A 24713-nucleotide genomic window follows, 5' to 3' on the forward strand; every position below is an offset into this window, starting at 1 on the left:
TCAGGGAAATAATAGATCATTCTGGGTTTTTTGCTGACTGTTGCATTGTAGAATTAAAGTTTTAGAATTTAGAAGTGCAACTTTAGGTTTGAGGGAGGTGTCGATTGTGGAAACGTGGTCATGTGTATTGACTGACTGGACAAATTAAGCAGGTATTGACCGTACGTATTTCTGTTTGCTGTTGACGGAGAATAATACTATATTTTTACAATAAAGAATTCTGTTTTGTGTTGCTTCACCCTTCTCAATTTGCATAATTTACAGTTAAACAAAAGCAAATGGCTGCTGAAATGATTTGATATTTAAGCACGCTGCTAGCATGTTTTAACAAACAACTGCTGACATATTTAGCATGTTGCTAGCATGTTTTAACAAACAACTGCTGACATATTTTAGCATGCTGCTAGCATGTTTTAACAAACAACTGCTGACATATTTTAGCATGTTGCTAGCATGTTTCAACAAATGAATACAGATATATTAGTACACTTCTAACATGCTTTAGCAATATGCGATTGTTTTTTTAGTATGCTGCTACAATTTGCTGTATGAAATGGCTGTTGACATGCTTTAGCTTGCTATATGTTTTAGCTAATGCTTCTACCTTGTTTTAGTGAGTGTCTGCTAACATGTTTCCACGTATTTACTACAACATATTAAGCACACTATGTTTAAACAAATAAATGCAGACATATTTTTGCATGCTACTAGCATGTTTTAATAAACAACTGCTGACATATTTTAGCATGTTGCTAGCATGTTTTAACAAATGAATACTGACATATTGGTACACTTCTAACATGTTCTAGCAACATGCTATTGATTTTGTAGTATGCTGCTACAATTTGCTGTATGAAATGTCTGTTGACATGTTTTAGCTTGCTATAGGTTTTAGCTAATGCTTCTACCATGTTTTAGCAAGTGTCTGCTAACATGTTTCCACATATTTACTACAATATATTAAGCTCTATGTTTAAACTGTTTAAACAAATGAATGCAGACATATTTTTGCATGCTACTAGCATGTTTTAATAAACAACTGCAGACATATTTCAGCATGTTGCTGCATGTTTTAACAAATGAATACTGACATATTAGTACACTCCTAACATGTTTTAGCAACCTGCTATTGACCTTTTTTAGTATGCTGCAACAATTTGTAGCTAACATCTCTTAACATACTTTACCAAATGGCTGTTGACGTGTTTAAGCTTGCTGTATGTTTTAGCAAATGCTTCTGCTATGTTTTAGCAAGTGGCTGCTAACACATTTCTACATATTTACTACATATTTAGCACTCTGTGTTTTAACAAATGAATGCAGACATAATTTTGCATGCTACTAGCACGCTTTAATAAACAACTGCTGACATTTTAACATGCTCTTTGCATGTTGTAACAAACAACTGATAACATATTTTAGCGTGTTGTTTGCGTGTCTTAACAAATGACTTCTCACATACTTCAGGATTATCCTATCACATTTTAACAAACAACTGCTGACATATTTTAGTATGTAGCATGTTTTAATAATACATTGTTGACAGCATACTGCTAGCATGTTTTAATTTAGCATGTTTGCTAGCATGATTTAAAAACAAATGCTGACATATTTTAGCATGTTGCTGGCATGTTTTAACAATCAACTGATGACAGCACAACACGCCTCTAACATGTTTTAACAAATGGCTTCTGACATATTTTAGCATGCTGCTAGCATGTTTAAACAAACAACTGCTGACATTTTAGCATTCTAACATGTTTTTACAAATGGTTGCTAAACTATATTAGCACGCTGCAATCATGTTTTTGCAGACTTTTTTTTGCAAAAACTTATTTTAGCATGTTGCTAACATGTTTCAATAAACATATGCTGACATATTTTACCATGCTGCTAACATGTTTTAACAATTAATTGATGACAGCACACTGTTTACCTGTTTTAAAAAGTGTCTGCTGACATATTTCAGCATGCTGCTAGCATGTTTTTTTTAACAATCAACTGCTGACATATTAACATGCTACTAACATGTTTACCCAATGGCTGCTGAAATGTTTTTACTTGCTGTTAACATGTTTTAGAAAATGTTTTTAGCAAGTGCTGCAAACATGTTTTCACATGCTGCAAACATGTTTTAGCAGATGGTTGCTAGCATGCCTTAAGTTGTCTAAATAAACTGCCATATCGTTAGGATGTTCTAATGCTATTCCGCTACAAATGCTAACCAGAACTGTCAATACATCTGTCAAAGTTTCTAGTGTGTTTGGGAGTGTATCCCATTAGCATTTAGTGTTTTTACCATGCCATCAATAGACACACACAAGGACCAAATCAGTTTCCAGTAAAACCAATACAATTTCTATTATAACCATTAAACAATTTACAATGAAGGCTTTTTTCTAGAGTGTTACTAACAAGTTTATTTTGTTTTAATGTTTCTTAATCAAATTTTGAATATGTTAGAATTATTCAAAAATAGGGCATCACAGTGGCGCAGCGGGTAGTATGATCGCCTCACAGCAAGAAGGTTGCTGGTTTGAGCCTCGGCTGGGTCAGATGGCATTTCTGTGTGGAGTTTGTATGTTCTCCCAGTGTTCATTTGGGTTTCTTCCGGGTGCTGTGGTTTCTTCCCACAGTCCAAAGACATGTGCTATAGGTGAATTGAATGAGCTTAATTGTGTGGATGTTGGGCTGGAAGGGCATCCGCTGCATAAAACATATGCTGGATAAGTTGGTGGTTCATTCCACTGTGGCGACCCCTGATTAATAAAGTGACTGAGCCAAAAAAGAAAATGAATGAATGATTGAATATTTTTATATGTCCAATTAAATCAAAATAAAGTCTTTTATAATTTTAGTTTTAATCAACTACAATTAGCCAGATTTCAGTTTAAAACATTTATTTTAGGTAACACAAAATTCAAAACTTTTGAACATATTTTGTGTCCATGCTATTATTGATCCTATCAATTAAAATATATAAAAAATAATAATAATTTAGAAATTTATAATACATAGAATATGTATAATTAAGCCATAATTGTAATTAATAATTGTGATTTAAGTCAAATAAAAACAATTTGAAGATATCATTACCAAATACATCTCCTTGTTCTATCCCAGAAGTTTCTGAAAACTCTGTGTATTATGTTGTCAACTCATTTTCAGGATCAGACTCTATAGATGTAATTCAGCACTCTGGACAGTTCCTGTTCCAAGTCACTAGGGGCCTCATGTATCAACACTGCGTATGCACTAAAACTTTGCATATGCCAGATTTCACGCCTACGTTTCGTTTGGATTTACTAACGATGATATTAACGTGAGAATGTGCGTCGGTCCACGCCAACTTCATGTCTGGCGTACGTGTATTTCTTGTGTGGTTGTTTTATTTTCATTGGCGACGCCTAGAGGCAATTATGTTAAAATGCACACCACAAAGTATCGCACCAATTTAAAATAAATATACAAAATACATTGCTATTAATTTATAGATCAGATCACACCGTTTGATTGGTCTTCATTTGTCCAACATAAAATCGCTGAAATAATTAACCCCAAAATGTAAAAATCTCTCCACATTTACTCACTCTTATGTCTTTCTTCTGTAGAAGACACAGAGGATTGTGAAAAAAAAATCAATCATGGTCAAATGCTGTTTTAGACTTTGAAAAGAATTTAAAATGGACTTTATATAGGACAAAACAGCTTAAACTTTCTTCAGAATATTTCATTTTATGTTCCACATAAAAAAGTCATACAGATTTAAAGAAAAAAACAATATGAAAGTGAGTAATGACAGAAATTAACTCATAACAGAAGTTGAAATTAATTAACAGCAAATGAATGCATAGTGACAAAACGAGCAGATCCGTTTTATTCAAACAGCAATTATCCCGATCATTAGTCTTAGCTGTGGTTAAGATAAATAAATGTTTTCTTTGTGCTTTGTGCCTTTTCAACCATGAGTAACCAGCATCAACATAGCTCTAAGCTTATTTATTTTAAAACCCAAGCAATATATGTACACGCACACACACACTTTGTATATATGGTTTACAAGGACTCTCCAAATCCATAATTTTCATTCATTCATTTTCTTTTCAGCTTAGTCCCTTTATTAATCTGGGGTTGCCACAGCGGAATGAACCATCCAACAATGAACCATGCACTCTTCTGGCTGCAACCCAACACAAGGAAACACCCATACACTTTTGCATTCACACTCATACACTACAGCCAATTTTAGCTTATTCAATTCACCTATACTACGTCTTTGGACTGTGGGGGAAAGCGGAGTACCCAGAGGAAACCCCCGCAAACACAAGGAGAACATGCAAACTCCACAAAGAATTGCCAAATGGCCCAGCCGGGGCTCAAATCAGTGACCTTCTTACCGTGAGGCGATCATACTTCCCACTGCACCGCGGTGATGCCTGCATAATGTATTTTATATTGCAAAACTTGGTTATTTATAGACCTTTTTGAGGGATGTAAACAATAACTAGGGTCCCAACATATTTCCTTTGTTTAATTTTCAATTTCCATAGCTTCCGAGAATCTAAAAGGGTCATCATATTGATATATAATGCCGTTTTAATGTTAAATTATTAATGAATTGCCTCTTATTACAGTTATAAAATAGTTTGACATCATGCAGGAAATGTTTATGGGCAAATGACATCTCCACCCTAAAATGGTCTAGATCGGCTTACCCAACCCTTAAACACAACCCTCACATGAAATGTGGCAAAATTTGAATGACAAAAGACCCCGTTACTTTTGATTCGTAGGTGTTAATTACATGTTAATTATGAGAACACAAAGCATTTCTTCGTAACTCCTCTAATTGAGTACACTAGGTCAAACCAATCGGTTGAACTGCATCTCAATCATCACAAATACTGCAGAAGACCTATTGCAACCCACATGGACCCAAGATTCTCAAAGAAATCAGTCAAGTTTGATGAAGGAAAAATTATGGTTTGGGGTTACATTCAGTATGTAGGCATGTGAAGTTCTGCTGAGTGGATGGCAACATCAACAGCCCGAGGTATCAAGATATCTGTGCTGCCCATTACAAACTACAGGACAGGACAAATTCTTCAGCAGGATAGCATACTTCAGCCAAAGTTCCTGAAAGCAAAGAAAGTCAAGGGGCTTCAGTATTGGCCAGCCCAGTCACAAGACATGAACATTATTGAGCATGATAAAATGAAGGAGGAGGCATTGAAGATGAATCCAAATAATCTTGGTGAATTCTGGGAGTCCTGCAAGAACACTTTCTTTGCCATTCCAGATGACTTTACTGATAAGTTATTTTAGTCATTGCAGAGATTTATAGATGCAGTCCTCCAAGCTCATGGGAGTCAGACACAATATTCATTATTTTTCCACTGCAGCATGACTTTATGTGCTATACTGTACATTATTTCTGTTAAGTGACAAGACTTTTGTCTAAGCAAAGTCAGATCTTGCTGTCCTAAATAAATAATGAAAAATCAAGGCATGTTCATATTTTATTTTAGTGAAATTAGCGTAATCTAGAGGCCTTTACCTTTCATATATGGCACTTCTGATAGCAAATGATCAACTAGAAGTCAAGTTATTATTTGGTTTTCCTAAAACTTGGATAGGCGGCAAGACTTTTGTCAGGTAGTGTATAGCATTTTAACATTGTGCATAAAAGCTAATAATGAAATTATTTTTTTTTTCATGTTTATTTATAAACTTGTGCTATGGAATTGTTATAGAAACTCTAAATGTCACACTTGTAGTCATATGATGTGGCTCTATGCCAGCACAACTGTGATTTGTCTACAGATGTTGCTGCGTAACTAACAAAATATAAGCGATATATGATTTAATCTGCATTTAAAAATGGTCTAAATTTCAACCTCAAAGAATAAATATCTCATATAATGCTTAATGTGATTTAGATTTATGATTACCTAAAATTACCACTCTTGTTGTTGTTTTTTTTTTTTTTTTTTTTTTTTTTTTGAATATTTACAGGTACTGTGTTGTACCTTGTTCATGTAAAGTGGCCACTACCAACCAATCCCCTGGCTTCAGGCTTACACTTACTATGTTCAATGCTTGTCTGGTCACCCTAAATAAGAATAAGCACACAATGCACAGATGAAAGTGTGAGGTTAAAAGCTTACATTTTCTAGGGTGGCATTATCCCCCATAAATAATCAAATTAAAGCAGTCGTGTGTCATAACCTTGTAATTAATACAACTTTTCAAGATGGTTTTTAATGGAGCATGAGATTTATTGAGCATCAAGTGCGTAACTCTGACCTAAACAGGTCACAGCAATTTATCAATCACTAAAAGCCCCTCATTACTAAAGTTAAAAAGCTGTGATGCCTCCACATGCTTTAATAATTCACACACACACACACACACACACACACACACGCACACACACACACAAACACAAACACACATATTCGTTCATTCATTTTCTTTTTTTCGGCTTAGTCCCTTTATTAATCTGGGGTCACCACAGCAGAATGAACCGCCAACTTATCCAGCAGTATTTTACGCAGCGGAAGCCCTTCCAGACTTTCTCCAGAAAAAAATATTATAGAGAATACTTTGAAAAAATTCCTTGCTCTGTTAAACATAATTTAGAAAATATATTTTAAAAAATCAACTGTAAACAAAACTAGTAGGCTATTTTAAAGTTAGTGGAAAACAGAAGTTGCTGAGACTTTTATTTCAGTATACTGATGTACTTCCAACTGAAATGGAATATTGGAGTAGGGACCGATGTGGAGAAAAGTCCAACCCGGGAGGTACGTATTCGAGCAGTTTGTTGTTTTTGCGGATCCGCGAGAGGCCGCTAGGGGCTCTTTTTCGCGTCTCGAGCGCCTCTCGGGAGCGCGCGCCGTTCGCGCCTGCGCTGTTCTCGCGTGAAAAGCCGCCAGAGGCCGCTGTGGAGTGACCGTCTGTCGGACTGACTGGCTGAACGACCGAACGATCGACCGAACGATCACCCTCCTCTTCCTTCTCCTTCCCTAAACCCAAGTGATGGTTTGCAAAAGCCGTCCCGAAAAAAAAAAAAGCCCTCGTCTTTGATTTTGACCGCGTTTTCGGATCCTGCCGTGTTCTCGCCCTTATTTTTTGGATTCTGTTTTTCATCTTACCTGATTTCTGGAACCGCTCTTCCTCGTACCCGATCCCGGTCGTCCCCGCGGCCGGCTCCTCCTCCTCCGGGCCTCTGCTCCGCCGACATAACGTTGCGAGCTAAGCGGACAAACTGGTTGCAGCGGGAAAGCCCTCCACATGGAGGCGAGCCGTCAGCCGGCGAGCGCGAAGAGGAGGAGCAGAGCGGCGCCACACCGCCCAGCAGCGTTCGCTCGAAAAAAACTAAACGCAGCCATACGTACCTCCGGCCACGTAAATCGCAGTCTCCAGAAACCTCCGCGAGGCTACGTTTCCAGAATGAGCTTGGGTTGGAAAAATCGAGACTCCCCTGGAATCAAGTCTGCTTATTAGACCCTAAACTTCCGCGTCGAGTGATGGGCGTGACATACGTGGTCAGATTTGAATTGTATCTTACCAAAAATATAATAGTAGATACAGTGGATTAACAGATTAATAATTCTCTTCAGGAATAAAAATGTGAGCTAGCAAATCAAACATTGTACAATACATTTTGATTTCAAGCTCACTTTAAGCACTATAATAAGAGAGCAATCATACTTCACTTGGAATTGTTTTCTAACCGACTTTACTTTATTTAAGCAGTACGATACATAAAGCTGTGCTATACTGCAAATAGAATCTGTTTTGTTATTGTCTTTGTGTTTTATAATAGCCAGAATCACTCACTTTCACTTGACAATGTGATTCATACTGTCATTTTTTCTCATACACCCAGGCTATTCCTCCCTACAGCATTAAAAAAAACAAGTCATTTTCACTCTTTAAATACATATCTGCCTCCCCTCTTTGCTCTTCAGGTGCGAATGGCTTCTGTCTTCAAACTCGCTGCGTTTAAAAATCGATTCCGATATTTCAACAGGCTCCAGACGCGCCCGTCCCATCTTCATTTCCGCATCTGCGTGATGCATTTAGTCTGAGAGCACGCAAATCATTTTCATTCCCCACAAAAAGCAGCGGGTGTCTTGCAGTTATTTAGCGAGATTACATGGTGTATGGATCTCGTTCAAAACGCTTTATTTACTCGTTCGCTGTGGATGGATGAGCTCGAATGAAGGGAGATGAGCAAGAAAAAATGGGGAGAATGTTACAACAGTGCGAGCAAAGTTTTTTTCTTTATTTCTTTCTTTCCTTTTTTTAGATTTGCACATTTTGGTTGTGGAGGCTTCAATGCTTCATTGCTTGCATTTTCATGCTAGAGTATGTGGCATGAGCTGATTTCAGTCGATTTAAAGCCTGGATAAGAGCATCCTGGTTATATTGAGGTGAAAGAAATTAACCCTAAATGCAACTATCTACTGTAATGTGAGCATGTACAATGCTCAGCATAATTGAGTACACCCCATTTTAAAAAGGAACATTTTTATCCATTTATCAGTGAATATAGGTGATATATATTGGTGCATTTGAATAAAACAGATTTATTAGGCAGATGAATTTATTAAAATAATATTTTAGTCACAGAACATCTTCAGAAATGGAAAGGAAATACATTAAAATTCATGAAAAATATTGCAAAAAAAAATTACAACCTACAAAAGTTCAACATTTTTTATTTATTTTGCTTCTTTTGATTTTGCTATTATTGAAAATGTTATTTTATATTTTTCCCAATTTTTGAACCATTGTTGTAAGTTATGTTGTTATATAAGCAGAGTTGGCTTCAGTACTGACTAAACTAATGTATATGCACAAACATAGTGTTGTAAAGCATTCTATAGAACACATTAATTTAAATGAGAGATTTGTAGAGGATGTACTCAAATAAGCTGAGCACTACATTACTGGATTTAAGTCTTAGTTTGAGTGAAATGTTGACATTGGTTTTATTTATTAAAGGTCTGATACCATTTATTTTACAGCTTTTTGTTTAGTATATTATAGTTGGTCAAAATACTAAATATAACAACAGTTGGTCTAGAACATTGGCGTATAACTCGATTCCTGGAGGGCCGCAGCTCTGCACAGTTTTGCTCTACTCATAAACAAACACAGTTGATCCAACTAATCAAGGTGTTCAAGACTACTAGATACTATTTAGCAGGTGTGAGTTGGAGGTGGTTGAAGCTACTGTAAACCAGGATTCACAAAGCCAAGTTCGCAGAGCCCTGACAGGACTTTTCGCTGTAGTTTGCGACAAGATCCACACGCACCTACCGAGTCATTGAAGGGCCACAGACACGCATTGTGAAGTGTGAAAGATTTTTTTCGTTTCGTTCGGCGTGCAGTATTAAATTCCATTAAAACAACACTCTTCCACCAGTCCTTAATCCATACTTGTGTGCGTCTAATACCTCAGTTTGTCAAGATGGCATGAATGAAATGTTCATGAGTGAAAGTGAAACTGCAGAAAATAAATATGAAACTTTCTGCAGGAAATGTGAATAGCAGGGAGACGTAACATTCAAAAAGCACTTCACGTAACACCTTAATTATATTATTAAAATTAAGGCAAATAACTATTACTGATGTCCATGTAATTATAGTCAGTAGTGTCTTCAAAGTAAGGTCACTTGAAAGATCCAGATGACCATACTGCTGATTTAATTCAGAAGAGCACTTTTTTTGTTAGACGGCTCACGGGTTTTACTCTCATTCATCGTCAATAGCCCTTTTTCACACATACAGACCTTTCTGTATACCGGTTAATTCTGGAACGTCCTTGCCTGTATGAACAATGCTTTGAATTTACCGGTAAAGTCGTTCCGGTAATTTTCCGGATATTTACCAGTATCACTGTGTTGAAGGGACTATTAACTTTAAAAAGCACCCGGTCTATTTTATTTGTATATATTTTACTCAAATGTATTAACTCTACAGGTGCCTGGTAGTTAGCTGTGGAACTAACGGTAATCAGATTCACTTTATTGAACGCACAAAAATCATCATCGTAATTTACGAGTGCACGCCTCAAATTCTAGCACACCCCTGAATAGGTGCTGGTGCCTCATATGTTGGGCCTGCGCATAATAACCCCTGGTGCAGAATAACAAATGTAATACTTTTCTTTGAATATTTATGGCATCATTTTTTGCTATTTTAACCAATGGTTGTTTATGATAATATAATTTTATAATATTATAAATGCCAGTTATATTTATTTGAAATTTGGAAGAAATCTCATTAGTAGTCAAACACTATTATTATTTCATAATAATATATAATAATAAAATATTAATATAATAAAAATCAGGTTGGCTACTAATGTTGCCTTAATATTGAATAATAAAAAAGCTGCTTTTATTTGGGCCAAAAAAAAGGAATAAAACTTTCTAATAAAGAAAAATAAATAAATAAAATGTACATACACTCACCGGCCACTTTTTTTAGGTACACCTTACTTGTACCAGGTTTGACCCCCTTTTGCCTTCAGAACTGCCTTCATCCTGCCTTCGGTCCATATCGACATGACAGCATCACGCAGTTGCAGCAGATTTGTCGGCTGCACATAAGAACAAATATTATATACTGTCATCGTGGCAATGACAAAAGAAAAGAGCTATGAAAGTTATGAATAAAAACTATTATGTTTACAAATGTGTTTCTCTTTGTTAAACTCTTGGGAAATATTTGTAAAAGATTCAAATTTCACAGGAGAGCTACTCATTTTTCTCTCAACTCTATATAGCCTGCAAGTTTTATTTACAAAATTTTTTACTATAGTATGTTTTGGCTTTTTTCTCCTTCGCATTAAAATATTATGGAGTTATACTCCCAGAACCCAAGATGTTGTTTTTTTTTAAAATACACTGCAATCAGTGCCACATGGCCAAACACGCAACAACAATAACCATACACTGGGTGTTCTGAGGTTATCAGTCCTGTCCACTGCAGGCTTCAGTATCAGTATTGCATGTTAAAGCATCCGCTCCCTGTGTGCATGGTAATCTGTAATGTTTAAAAGTGTGTTCAAGAGGCGAGGGAGGAACAGGGTTGGGATCATAATTGGTGAGAAACTGAAAATGTCAGTTCCGCTAGCTTAGAAATCTCAGTCTACCGTTTACAAGCTGAGCTTTTTAATTCCCTCTGGCCAGAATGCCAATTTTCTGCTATAGTAGTAGCTATGTCCCAGGAATTGCTTATGTTAATAAAGCTGGTGAAATAACCGCACAATTAAGCAATTTTAGTGCTTAAATTTTAATTTGGAAACGCTGCCATTTCTCTGCTTAGTCATCCATGTAAAAAAAAATACAGACATGCACATTTTTCATGTCTCATCGTTTTTTTTTTCCTCATACATGCAGGTGAAGGTTAGATTTGTGCTTGATTGCACAGATTACTAAACTGTGATTGTTTTTGCTTGGTTTTAGTGTTATCGTATGGCTTTTAATTCAGAAAAATCATCTGAGCAAAATAAATATTTTAACTAGCTTTGATAAGAAGCATTTATTTTTGACTTCTTTCAATAATTTGAAATGGTTCATGCAAAAAAAAAATTAAATGTTAGGTGATGTTATTTTTCAAAGGGACACATAGGAAAAATCAGACAAGAACCATCAGTGTTTACTGCTGTGCAACTACTGCCTTATATCTTTTTGAATGTGATGCCACAAGCTTGGTACACCGGTCTTTAGGAATTTTAGCCTATTCCTCTTTGCAATAACTTTCAAGCTCTATCAGGTTCAGGAAATGACAGTGTACAGCCATTTTCAGATCTATCCAGAGATGTTCAATAGAATTTAGGTCTGGGCTCTGGCTGGGCCACTTAAGGACATTCACTGAATTGTTGTGAAGCCACTCTATTGATATTTTGGTGGGGTGCTTTGGGTCATTGTCCTGCTGGAAGATTTTAGTTTCTTATGGTCTGAGTGTCCTTCAGATGCCTTTTGGCAAATTCCAGGCAGGAGTGGCTTCTGTCTGGCCACTCTACCAAACAGGCCTGATTGGTGGATTGCTGCACAAATAGTTGTCCTTCTGTATGGTTCTTCTCTCTCCACAGTAGAATGCTGGAGCTCAGACAGATTTACTATCAGGTTATCGATCACCTGCCTGACTAAGGCCCTTCTCCCCCAATCATTCAGCTTAGATGGCCGGCCAGCTCTAGGAAGAGTCCTGGCGGTTTCAAACATCTTCCACTTACGGATGATGGAGGCCACTGTGTTCATTGGAACTTTCAGAGCAGCAGAAAATTTTCTGCAACCTTCCTTGTGCCTCGAAAATCCTGTCTTGAAGGTCTACAGACAATTCCTTTGTCTTCATGCTTGGTTTGTGCTTTGACATGCACTGTCAACCCTGGGACCTTATATAGAAATGTGCCTGCCTTTTCAAATCAAGTCCAATAAACTGAATTTACCACAGGTGAACTCCAATTAAGCTGCTGAAACATTTCAAGAATGATCAGTGGAAACAGAATGTACCTGAGCTCAATTTAGAGCTTCACGGCAAAGGCTGTAAACACTTATGTACATGTGATTTTTCAGGTTTTTTTTTTATTTATAATGAATTTGCACAATACAAATTCAAAATATCTTTATTCACATTGTCATTATGGGGTATTGTGTGTAGAACACTGAGGAGATAAATGAATTAAATGCATTTTGGAATAAAGCAGTTATATAAAAAATGTGGAAAAAGTAAAGCTTCTGAATACTTTCCGGATGATGCACTGCACAAAACTATTAAAAAAGGGTTGAATTTCTACATATTTCAGCTTTTTATGATTCATAGGGAGTAAATAATGCCAAAATAGAGAGTTTTATTAATAGCCAACTGTTTGACTTGACTAGCATTTTGCATGCAATAAAATAAAAATAGGCAAATGATTGCAGAATTCAAAAATGAGATCCAAACTGAAATGAGGTTACGTTATCTGAGAGAATCATGTCCTTTACAATAAAATCTTCAATCAGAGTCCTGAACGACACAAACAATCAGTGCTCTCCTTTGGTTATTGGGGTGTATTTCTGAGCTTCTTTAGCTTGTTAGAGTCGGTGCGTGCTCAGTGCGAGCGCAGCAACAAAACAGTAATTATCATTTGAAAAAGAGTCAGCCCAGAGCAAATCCCTGTCAAAGGCTTTGTGCAGTACCTGGGACTGGAGCCGCAGATCAAAGGCGTTTGATAGACTTCTGCTCTGTCATCATGCAACTTTCCTAATCTTCTTATGATAATTCACCGAGGAGGGAGGGGGAAAAAAGAGGAATTTCAAATGGCCTTAGCACATTCAGTCAGGGTTTGTTTTATTATAGAATGAGGATGTAAATAAATAATGTATCGCGGCGTCGCTCAAAACGCAAAGCTCTCGAGAACTACACAAGGTCCCTTCACTTTCTGTATCAGCCGCTGACTGTAATCCTCCGTAACCACCTTGGCGTAGAGCGATTTAGCAAATCTCTGACCTGCTCTGAAGTGCCATGCATGTGTTCAATTATACACCGCCCTGCAATTTTTTCACGTCGAAGTCTCTCTTTTGGTTTTGACATCCACCATTTTGCAGTTCCCGGTGCACGTCTGACCAATTCAGATACAGCTGCTAAAGAACCGTCTTTGACTGAAAAGTGTGGTAATTTGCCAATGAAAAGACGGTAAGTAAGGGGCACTCCGGGCTTCTCTCCATATAAGATGAGAGGTGATTTGGGAATTAAAAAGCTCAATGATTTCCCCAAGTCTACGAGTGTGTGTTTATCCTCCATCAAATGATCATCCGACAAACCAATCACGATAAGAGGAGCGGCGCTCAAGTTTGAATGACACGAAACACTCAACATTTTCGCTCAGCGTGGGGCAATTTGGTCTTTTCTGCGTTTCTCAGACTTGCTTACGGCATCGGAATATTGATCAGCTTCTCCTGGTTGCTATGCTGAAGGTTCATTTGTTGCATTCTGCCATTCTTAAACTAACGCTGGGTTGTACTTGTGTCCATTTTAGACCACGGCCTGCAATGTCACAATCGAGAGTGTTTGGTGTCGCTGTTAAATGGCATTTTTGCACCCATATGGCTTGTCAGAACAGTTAACCTCTCGCTGAAGGAAATAATCAACAGAAAAAGGCTTGGAGCGATGATTAAGACTCTTCAGCAGTGATGCTTAATGCACTACTGCCCTCTAATGGATCGATTTATTACAGCATCTATGTTAATTGCATGTGGATTGCATGTCTTGACTGAAGGTCTTCATAATTCTTGTTGTTCACATCATAAAATGGAATTTTTTGTAAGTGTATTTATTTATGCACATCTAAATAGGATATAGAAGTACATTAGGGACAGACCATATATTCTAAAGCTGTGCTTACAAGCAGATGTTAGTTCTAAGCAGATAAGTTAGTTGCAACGTGGTTATCTTAATTTAAAATATAATTTGAGACCCCTTACAGAAAAAGCACATGAGCTTTGAAGTGTTTAATATACACGTGAAATGTTTGGAACACATATGAACCATCTTTAAAGGTAGCTTTGGAACATTTTTATGTAATCACGTGAAAGAAATTATGTAAATGTGAGTGCATGGGTTTCAAATAAAACATGTTATCAAACACATTTAGCATATTTTTATGTGTGATATAGACATATGATTAAACACGAAGCTTAAAGGATTTTTCTGATTTTACAGAAATAATTGGATAGGTAAAGGAATGTAATACATACAGTTGAAGTCAGAATTATGAGCGCCCTTTTTATTTTTCCCCAATTTCTGTTTAACGGAGAGAAGATTTTTTTTACAACACAATTTTTAAACATAATAGTTTTAATAACTCATCTCTAATAATTTATTTAACTAATAGCTTAACTATTTAAATTAACTAATTATTTTATTTTATCTTTGCCATGATGACAGTATTTATCTAGAATATTTAAAGACACTTCTATATGGTTTAAAGTGACATTTAAAGGCTTAACTAGGTTAATTAGGTTAACTAGGCAGGTTAGGGTAATTAGGCAAGTTATTGTATAATGATGGTTTGTTCTGTACACTATCGAAAAAATATATATTGCTTAAAGGGGCTAATAGTTTTGTCCTTTAAATGTTTTTAAAAAATTGACAACTTCTTTTATTCTAGCCAAAATAAAACAAGACTTTCTCCAGAAGAAAAACTATTGTCAGACATGCTGTGAAAATTCCCTTACTCTTTTAAACATCATTTGGGAATTATTTGGGGGGGTAATAATTCTGACTTCAACTGTAATCTCCCAACTTATTTCAAGAACAATTTTCTTCAGGAAAATGACAACTTAAAAAATTGTAAAACTGACCTAAGTGAGTGAGATAAAATGCACAGAACCTATATAAAAATAATAAAGGCCAAACCAAAAGAACTAAATGGTCTTGAATTCTAAACGCTGTTTAGGCTGGAGTGAACGCTGTTGTATTTTAAGATATCTCACTGCAAGTTATTTTGAGTTGAGACAGCTCAAACATGCAATTGAATCTTGACTAGCCTTAAACCTTGTTTGTGAAACTGGGGGTTAAAGTGTTTAAAATGAGCTGAGGGTTTCATAGTGGCGCAGTAGTTAGCACCTCACAGCAAGAAGGTCGCTGGATATCAAGTCCTGCCTGGGTCAGTGGGCATTTCTGTGTGGACTTTGCATGTTGTCCCCGTGTTGGCGTGGGTTTCCTTGGGGTGCTCCGGTTTCCCCCACATTCCAAAGACGTGCTATAGGTCAATTGAACAAGCTCAATTGACTGAAGTTTATGTGTGTGAATGCAAAAGTGTATGGGTGTTTCCCAGTGTTGGGTTGTGGCTGGAAGGGCATCCACTGCATGAAACATGCTGGATAAGTTGGTGGTTCATTTCACTATGGTGACCCCTGATTAATAAAGGGACAAAGCCAAAAATTAAATGAATGAATGAATGAATGAATGAATGAATGAATGAATGAATGAAAATGAGCTGAAACAGCACAATTATTGAGATTTTGTTGGGACAACTTTTGTGTTCAGTCCACTCAATTTATCAAATCTGTTAAGTTAACCTAATCGATTTGTGTTGAGACAATATGAGTGAATTGCATGTAACCTTGCATTTTTTTACAGTGTAGGTTTACAAACATTACAAGATTTAAATATATATATATATATATATATATATATATATATATATATATATATATATATATATGTATATATATATATATATATATATRTRTATATATATATATATATATATATATATATGTATATATATATATATATATATATATATATATATATATATATATATATATATATATATATATATATATATATTATTATTATTATTATTATTATTATTAACACAAAAAAATCTGACATTTATAGTTAGCATCTAATTAATGTTATAAAACCAAAAGAAGAAACAAAACAAAAAAACATTTTAAGACCTGGTATAGTTTTAACAATTGTAATTTCACAAAGCAAGAGTGGTATATGCTAACGTGATACATAAACAGTTTTACATAAGCAAGAATTTAATGTTAAGTTCCCTTTTAGACACAATATTGCCTTTTTTCTGTTTTGATGTGAATGAATCTACATTCTGGAATTCCAAATAAACGTGTGAATTCCAATCCAGAATTAATCTGTTTCCAAATAAAGATGATCCACTCATAAAGACATCAACTTGCTTTGTTTTTATCTGAATCAACTGATTGTGAATGAATCATTAATACATTACTCAAGAAGAAAATAACTTGCTGCCTTCTACTGATGATTTTCGAGTCATAATTATTTATCAATAACAGGCCTAAATCAGCATTAAAACACACTCGGGAAATTACTGATTAACTATTATTATCAAATAAATAAATCCCCAAAAATATCAAGATAACATTTTATCAGTCAACTCACCAGTATGATGTATCAATTCTATCAATAATGTATAAAATAAATGCTGGGTTCCAAAAAATTCTTTCATGTTATTCCAACATAAATCAATTAAGTTAACTTAATTACAAGTGGATTGAACGTAAAATAATTAAGTCGTCCCCAAAAAGACTCAAGGATTGTGTTTATTCAGCTAATTTTAAATAAGTAGTTTGAATAAACAGCTAAAATGTTTGTGTATACACTGTCAAATAAAAAATATGTCGAAAAGTCATGACATCAAATGCCACTTTAATTAACATAATTTTAATAAGTCAACCAGGTTTTTACTGTGTTTTTAAGCTATACGGAATTAAATAATTGATTAATTGATTAAACAACAACAACAAAAAACTAATACATTCCTTCATATATTTTCCTTCGGCTTAGTCCCTATTTATCAGGGGTCGCAACAGATGAATGAACCGCCAACTATTCCAGCATAAGTTTTACGCAACGAATGCTCTTCCAGCCGCAACCTAGCACAGGAAAACACCTATACACACTCATTCGCGCACACACTCATACACCATAGCCAATTTAGTCTATTCAATTCACTTATTGTGCAATTCTTTGGACTGTGGGGGAAACCAAAGCACACAGAGGAAACCCACACTAACACAGGGAGAACATGCAAACTCCACACAGAAATGCCAACTGGCCCAGCCGAGACTCGAACCAGTGACCTTTTTGTGCCTCTCTAAAAAAACATTAAGGCAACAATCTTTTTTTTAACAGTGTAGTCGGCCAAACAGTGCTGATGGCCAAAGTAAATATTTCTCATCAAATTATGTTGATTTGAATGTCCCATTTATCTCTTCTTGTTATGATCCACCTCTACTACAAGGTCAGGTCTACAAAAAACATGATCTATTTAATGGTCGGTTGACGTTTGTCAGTCCAGTCGTACATTTTACGTCACAGTCATGACCAACCTAATCCTTCACCTCACTGTCTCTCAGTCTTTATCTCTGGGTGGAAATATCTGCGTCTGATAACTGAATTCACTCACAGGACCCTTGAGGTGTGACTAGCACCACCAGCATGTGACCGTCAAAAGAGCTGCGCTGCTGATTAGTGTGACTACAGTAATCTCTCTGTGAAAGAATCCCATTGACTTACATTGAAGAAGTTGCGTCAGCCGTACATATAGAGATTGGAATATCAAAGAGATGTGGGGTTGGTCTCTTTTGATTTGGTCAGCAAGCAACTATCCTGAGCCCCCTAGCAACCGCACAGCAACATGATGAAAAAATAAAAATGTATGCAGCAATCACACAGCAACACCCTCAGTATTGTGGTGGAGAGTTTGGTTTGGGTATTAATATAAATGACTCATTTAAAATATGCTAATTGTGAAATATGTCCTTTTGACTAAAATGGAGAGCAGCTGTTTTTGCAGGACACTACAAAATCGTGTTTGTTTTCAAGCTGTTACAAGTGCATTATTGGTGGTGTTTCCATGTCAAACTGAATTTCAGTTTCTTTTATGTCATTAAATGTGAGACACAATTCTAAAAAATTTTTTACACATTGTACATACAATAATAATAAAGCCACTTTATTAGGTACAACTTTCCAACTGTTCGTTACCGCAAATTTCTAATCAGCCAATCACATGGCTGCAACTCAATACATTTAAACATGTAGACATGGTCAATACAATCTGCTGCGATTCAAACCGAGCATCAGAATGGGGAAGAAAGGAGATTTTAGGGACTTTGAACATGGCATGGTTGTTGGTGCCAGACGGGCTGTTCTGAGTATTTCAGAAACTTCTGATCTACTATAAATTTTACGCACACAACTATCTCTAGGGTTTACAGAAAATGGCCTGAAAAAGAGAAAATATCCAGTGAGCGGCAGTTCTGTAGGCGCAAATGCCTTGTTGATGCCAGAGGTCAGAGGAGAATGGCCAGACTGGTTCATCTGAATCTCTGGTTCATCAGAGGTTCATCTGGTTCATCAGAATCTCTGAACGCACAATATGTTGAACCTTAAGGCAGTTGGGCTACAGCAGTAGAAGACTACACCACTTCTGTCAGCTAAAATAAGGAAACTGAGGCTACAAGTCGCACAGGCTCACCAAAATTCGACAATAGAAATTTGGAAAAACGTTGCCTTGTCTGATGAGTCTCGATTTCTGCTGCAGCATTCAGATGGTAGGGTCAGAATTTGGCATCAACAACATGAAAGCATGAATCCATCCTGCCTTGTATCAATTGTTCAGGCCTGTGGGGGTGTAATGGGGTTTTCTTGGCACACTTTGGACCTATTAGTAACAGTTGAGCATCGTGTCAACGCCACACCCTACTTGAGTATTGCGTCTGATCATGTCTATTTCTTTATGACCACAGTGTTCTCATCTTCTGATGGCTACTTCCAGCAGGATAACACGGCATGTCATAAAGCGCGAATCATCTCAGACTGGATTCTTGAACACGACAATGAGTTCACTGTACTCAAATGGCCTCCACAGTCCCCTGAACTCAATCCAATAGAGCACCTTTGGGATGTGGTGGAACGGGAGAAATCTGCAGCAACTGGGTGATGCTATCATGTCAATATGGACCAAAATCTCGGATAAATATTTCCTGCACCTTGAAGAATCTATGCCACGAAGGATTAAGGCAGTTCTGAAGGCAAAACGGGGTCCAACACGGTACTAGTAAGATATACTTATTAAAGTGGCCAGTGAGTGTCTACATACAGTATATACATAGTACATAAATGTATTATATAATATGATATGAATTGTTTATATTTTTACATTGTCATGATTGGATGGATGGGTGAACATAAACATAATCCAATAATGTTGGCATACTTACCATGGCATACATAATATTCATATAAAAAAAATTATATATATATATATATATATATATATATATATATATATATATATATATATATATATATATATATATATATAATTGTGTTATATATTATATGTCTTGAAAAAATTATGCACACACACACATATATATACATACATAGATTGATATATGGAGTGTAATGACCTAAAGTTGAAATTATATTTTAAGTACTGCAAGTTGAAGTATATGCTTTACTTGTGTACATATAGCGGTATAAACAGAGATCAGCATATGTGAGTTCACCCCTCACAAATCTCTCATTTAAATGAATATTTCTATAGGATGCTTTACAATATTATTTTTGTGCATATACATTAGATTAGTCAGTACTGAAGCCAAATCTGGAGCTAATCTAACTAAATAAATAATGATAACGGTCAAAAATAGTAGCCCATTTTTATAATATACTGAATAAAAATGTTATAAATAAAGAGCGAAAATCGAGAGAAAGTAAAAATATTTGTAAAATTTGTAAAAATTTTGTAGTTTGTAATAGTTTTTTTTCGTCCTGTCACTAAAATATTATTTTAATAATATATGTTTAATAAATCAGTTTTTTTTCTAAATGCACCAAAATATATCACCCATATTCACTGAGAAATGGTTAAAAATATTCATTTTCAAAATAGGGTGTACTCAGTTATGCTTAGCACTATATATATATATATATATATATATATATATATATATATATATATATATATATATATAATACAAATTCAAACTAAAGTTGACTTTGTTAGTGTATACTAAATTTTTCAATGCATCTAAAGACTTCCACACTTCTACTGTATTGCAGAATTGATACAGTAAGTCACACAGGTTTTGTTCTGTCAGGCTGTGTTTCAGAAGAGAAGCTGCGCTGTATGTGAGAGACACCAAGCTGAGAACTGAAGAACAGCCGGAGCACCTCTTAAAAAGTCACACTTTCATCTTCTGTTTAAGAGACTTTAAAAGGACATTTCTGACAAACATTTGCTATTCAGAAACTGCTATAGGGTGAGGTAAGTTGTGGACAAGTTTAGATAAGGGTAGAAAATGTATTACATTAACACCTGCTAGTATTTACATTTAAAATCATGAGTGTTTTTTTTTTTCTCTCTCACAGTAGGGTTCTTCTGTGCTCACACTTTAGGGTGCGCTTACCCTTGGGCTTTGGTACTTTTGTTAGTTTCTTTAGAAAGGCCCAAGAAATAGGTTATACAGTTCATGTATCGTTCACACTGTCAGTATTAGGTCAGTTTTAAATGACAAATGTTTAATCTATTTTAATTATTATTATTATTTTAGTTCAGTAACATTTTGTAACAGAATCTACTGAACATACAAAACAATTAAGTGTGTTCTGGGCACCCATGCAGAAATATGATCCAAAAAGATATGCAAATCACATGTGACACATACACTCACTGGCCACTTTATTAGGTACTCTTTACTAGTACCAGGTTGGACCTTTCGCCTTCAGAACTGCCTTAATTCTTCATGGCATGGATTCAACAAGATACTGGAAATATTCCTCAGAGATTTTGGTCCATATTGACTTGATAGCATAACGCAGTTGCTGCAGATTTGTCAGCTGCACATCCATAATGCAAAGCACCTATTCCAGCAAATCCCAAAGGTGCTCTATTGGATTGAGTTCGGGGGACTGTGGTGGCCATTTGAGTACAGTAAACTCATTGTCATGTTCAAGAAGCCAGTCTGAGATGATTCGCGCTTTACAACATAGCGCATTATCCTGCTGGAAGGAGCCATCAGAAGATGGGTACACTGAGGTCATAAAGGGATGGACATGGTCAGCAACAATACTCAGGTAGGCTGTGGTGTTGACACAATGCTCAATTGGTACTACTAGGCCCGAAGTGTGCCAGTAAAATATCCCCCACACTACACCACCACTAGCCTAAACCGTTGATATAAGGCAGGATGGATCCATGCTTTCATGTTGTTGACACCAAATTCTGACCCTATCATCCGAATGTCGCTGCAGACAGGAAGGGCACTCTGTGTGGTCTTCTGCTGCTGTAGCCCATCCGCCTCAAGGTTGGACGTGTTGGGCATTCAGATATTCTCTTATGCTTATCTTGGTTGTAACAAGTGGTTACTGTGCGTTAACGTGCAGTTGACCAGGTGTAGCTAATAAAGTGGCCAGTGAGTGTTAATAACCATTGGAATAATATATATATATATATATACATATATATATATATATATATATATATATATATATATATATATATATATATATATATATATATATATATATATATATATATGTGTGTGTGTGTGTGTGTGTGTGTGTGTGTGTGTGTGTGTGTGTGTGTGTGTGTGTGTTTTAATATATAGCTATTTAGTCATTTATATGCAAATATATATAAGTGCATATATGACACACTTTATATATAAGAAATTTAAATATGAACTTGTATATCATACATATCATTTGCATATATTGCCATTAGGGCTGCACAATATTGAAAAAAACTGTCATTGCGATATTTATGTTTTCTGCGATATATATATATTACGATATGAATATGATTTCACAATATGACTTAAGCAGCTGTTTGGAAAGAATTCACAGTTTTACATTGATTAAATTATTTTAACGGGGAGTGAATCTCCATAAAATATACAAATTTATCCAAAATTATTCTAAATAAAGTCTAACAGTACTGAGGTACTGAATTTCAATAATCAGTTGTAAAATAATACGTTCTGAACTGTGGTTTCTGGTTTATTAAAATCCCAACTTGATATTGTACATTCTGCCATGTGACTAATGCAGATTTGCACTTTGCGATATTGATATTAATAGCCCATATTGCCATATCAGATTTCTATGTGGGTTGAATCGTGATATTCAGCATTGTCGCTGTGACAAGAAATCCCATAAGCTTGAGCATTCTGTCCTTTTCCACTCAACTTGTTATTCTGTCCATGCCACATATGTATAATAAAAAATTCCTTTGGTTAGACAAATACAAGCATTTAAACTAGTAGTCTCAGACCCACCTTACTTGACAGCTTCAACCCAGCAGTGTTAGAACTGTTCTCGCTGCTTGGCCTAGTTTTCACATCTTTCATGGCTTGTGTCTTTGGGATGACCTGCTGTTTTTTTGGTCCTATCTGAGTTCTTACATCTCTTCGGTTTCTCTTTGGCAGCGGAGGACAGAAGAGAAGATCAAGACGTCTTTGATGTGTTGCCCACTGCAGGCGATACAGGGATATGGAGTGAGATTTCTGAAATATGTAACATCTAGATTTAAAAAGTAACATCTTGCTGAAATCCAGAGAAAGAACTGGTATGTTTTATGCGCCAATGTGAATGTTTTGATGTCAGATACAATGGTGTTTATGGGTGTTTTTCTTTCATCGATTTGAGCTTTAACTGGCTCTTGTATACATCTAGACGTGTAGTCTATGTGTATTATGGGGATCATGAAGTATATAGGATTGAGGAATATAGAATTTAGGTTCCCGTTCTGCTGAACAATTCCTTTAAGGTTTTAAAAATGAAATATTTGATGTTACTGTTCATAATAATCGAGGGATGCTATGGGTTTTAGCCCCCTGTGTTGGGTAAAGTTACTTTTAAAATGTAATTCATTACACTTTTGCATTATATTCTAGTTACTTTTTAGGAAAAGTAGTGTGGAAAAAATTAATTTATTTGTATTAATTTTGTGTTTTGATTTCTTGGTAAAATGTTTTGACTAACAACAGATTAATCAATATTTTCTTTTGTATTATAACACATCTTGACCAGACACACTTCCTCTTTTTTTACTGTGCTGCATACTTTTTTAAGGAACATGCTGACAAGAGGAAAAAGCAAAAAGTGTGGGGGCCTTTGTTTAATACAAAGTCTAGAGATGTTACAAGTTGTCATGATGCTTGTAGAAGTTGTGAAATATATTTAAGATGCATGTAACTGTTCAATCCTGGTATGCAGAGAAGGGTTGCAGAAAGAGGAAGTATGTATGGGGGTATAAGAGCCAAAGGACTGCAGAATGACCGATAAGTGACGTTACACCAAAACTGCACGCGTTAATATCAGTTGTGTATATATGCTGGAGTCAGGAAACTTAAGTTAGTTGCAAACCTCTTGATTTAATTCTTGTATTGCATTGGGGTAATGTAACTCTGTGATCGAATTATTCATTTGTATCTAATAAATTACTAATATTTTTGGCATTGAAGAAAACACTCTCCAGACCCTTTCTTATTGAACATGCATGGAATTGGCGTGATATTCCAACATTACGTTACTTTTTTCATCTTGGCTGGACTTGTTTGTTTGTAATAATATATAATTTGACAAATGTAAGGCTTTTTTTATGCACCAAAACCGAAATGTGTAAAAAGTAACTCAAATTTAAAAGTAACATGTTGCTTTTCTGGTTATCATTATTAGTGTTATTCAAAATTGAGTAACTTGCAATACATAACCTTAAAACTCTTAACATTATTATATGCCTCGGACACCATTATTTTGCGATCATGTTCTGGATTGTGAGGTTTTTCTGGAAATATTTCCATACACTCTTTATGGCCCTTGTAATCACCCTAACGCAAATGATTTATTCAATATTATCAATTCAAATCATCAATATATGTCAAATTACCCAGTAGTTTGAATCACTGGATAAATGGATGTTGGCTGTTTCACATTTTTGTAGTAAATCCGTGGTTAAATATTATTTAGCTATACTCAAGGTTGGGCAAAAAATACATTGAAATGTATTTTTAAATAAAATACAAATTACCTCGATTTTAAGTGTATCAAAATAAAATACAAAACACAGCAGCCACAAATATATCAAAATAAAATACTGCATTTTGAAAAGACTACAAAAGACTTTTACAAGGGAGCATGAC

At 35.6% G+C, this 24713-nt stretch overlaps 1 protein-coding gene across 31 annotated transcripts in view; it reads left to right on the top strand.

The window, feature by feature from the left end:
• Positions 1–24713, top strand: part of si:ch211-236h17.3 — a 416859-nt gene that overhangs the window by 345466 nt on the left and 46680 nt on the right. For 7 of the 31 annotated variants that reach the window (XM_073939290.1, XM_073939265.1, XM_073939288.1 and 4 more), the window contains 2 exons: positions 20670–20836; positions 22998–23137. The exons of the other annotated variants lie outside the window; for them this stretch is intronic. The gene's annotated coding sequence lies outside the window, so the exon portion shown is untranslated. The remainder of the gene's footprint in view (positions 1–20669; positions 20837–22997; positions 23138–24713) is intronic. 31 annotated transcript variants of the gene reach the window in all.

This window comes from Danio rerio, chromosome 23, assembly GCF_049306965.1.
Source record: "Danio rerio strain Tuebingen ecotype United States chromosome 23, GRCz12tu, whole genome shotgun sequence".
Classification (NCBI taxonomy): Eukaryota; Metazoa; Chordata; class Actinopteri; order Cypriniformes; family Danionidae; genus Danio; species Danio rerio.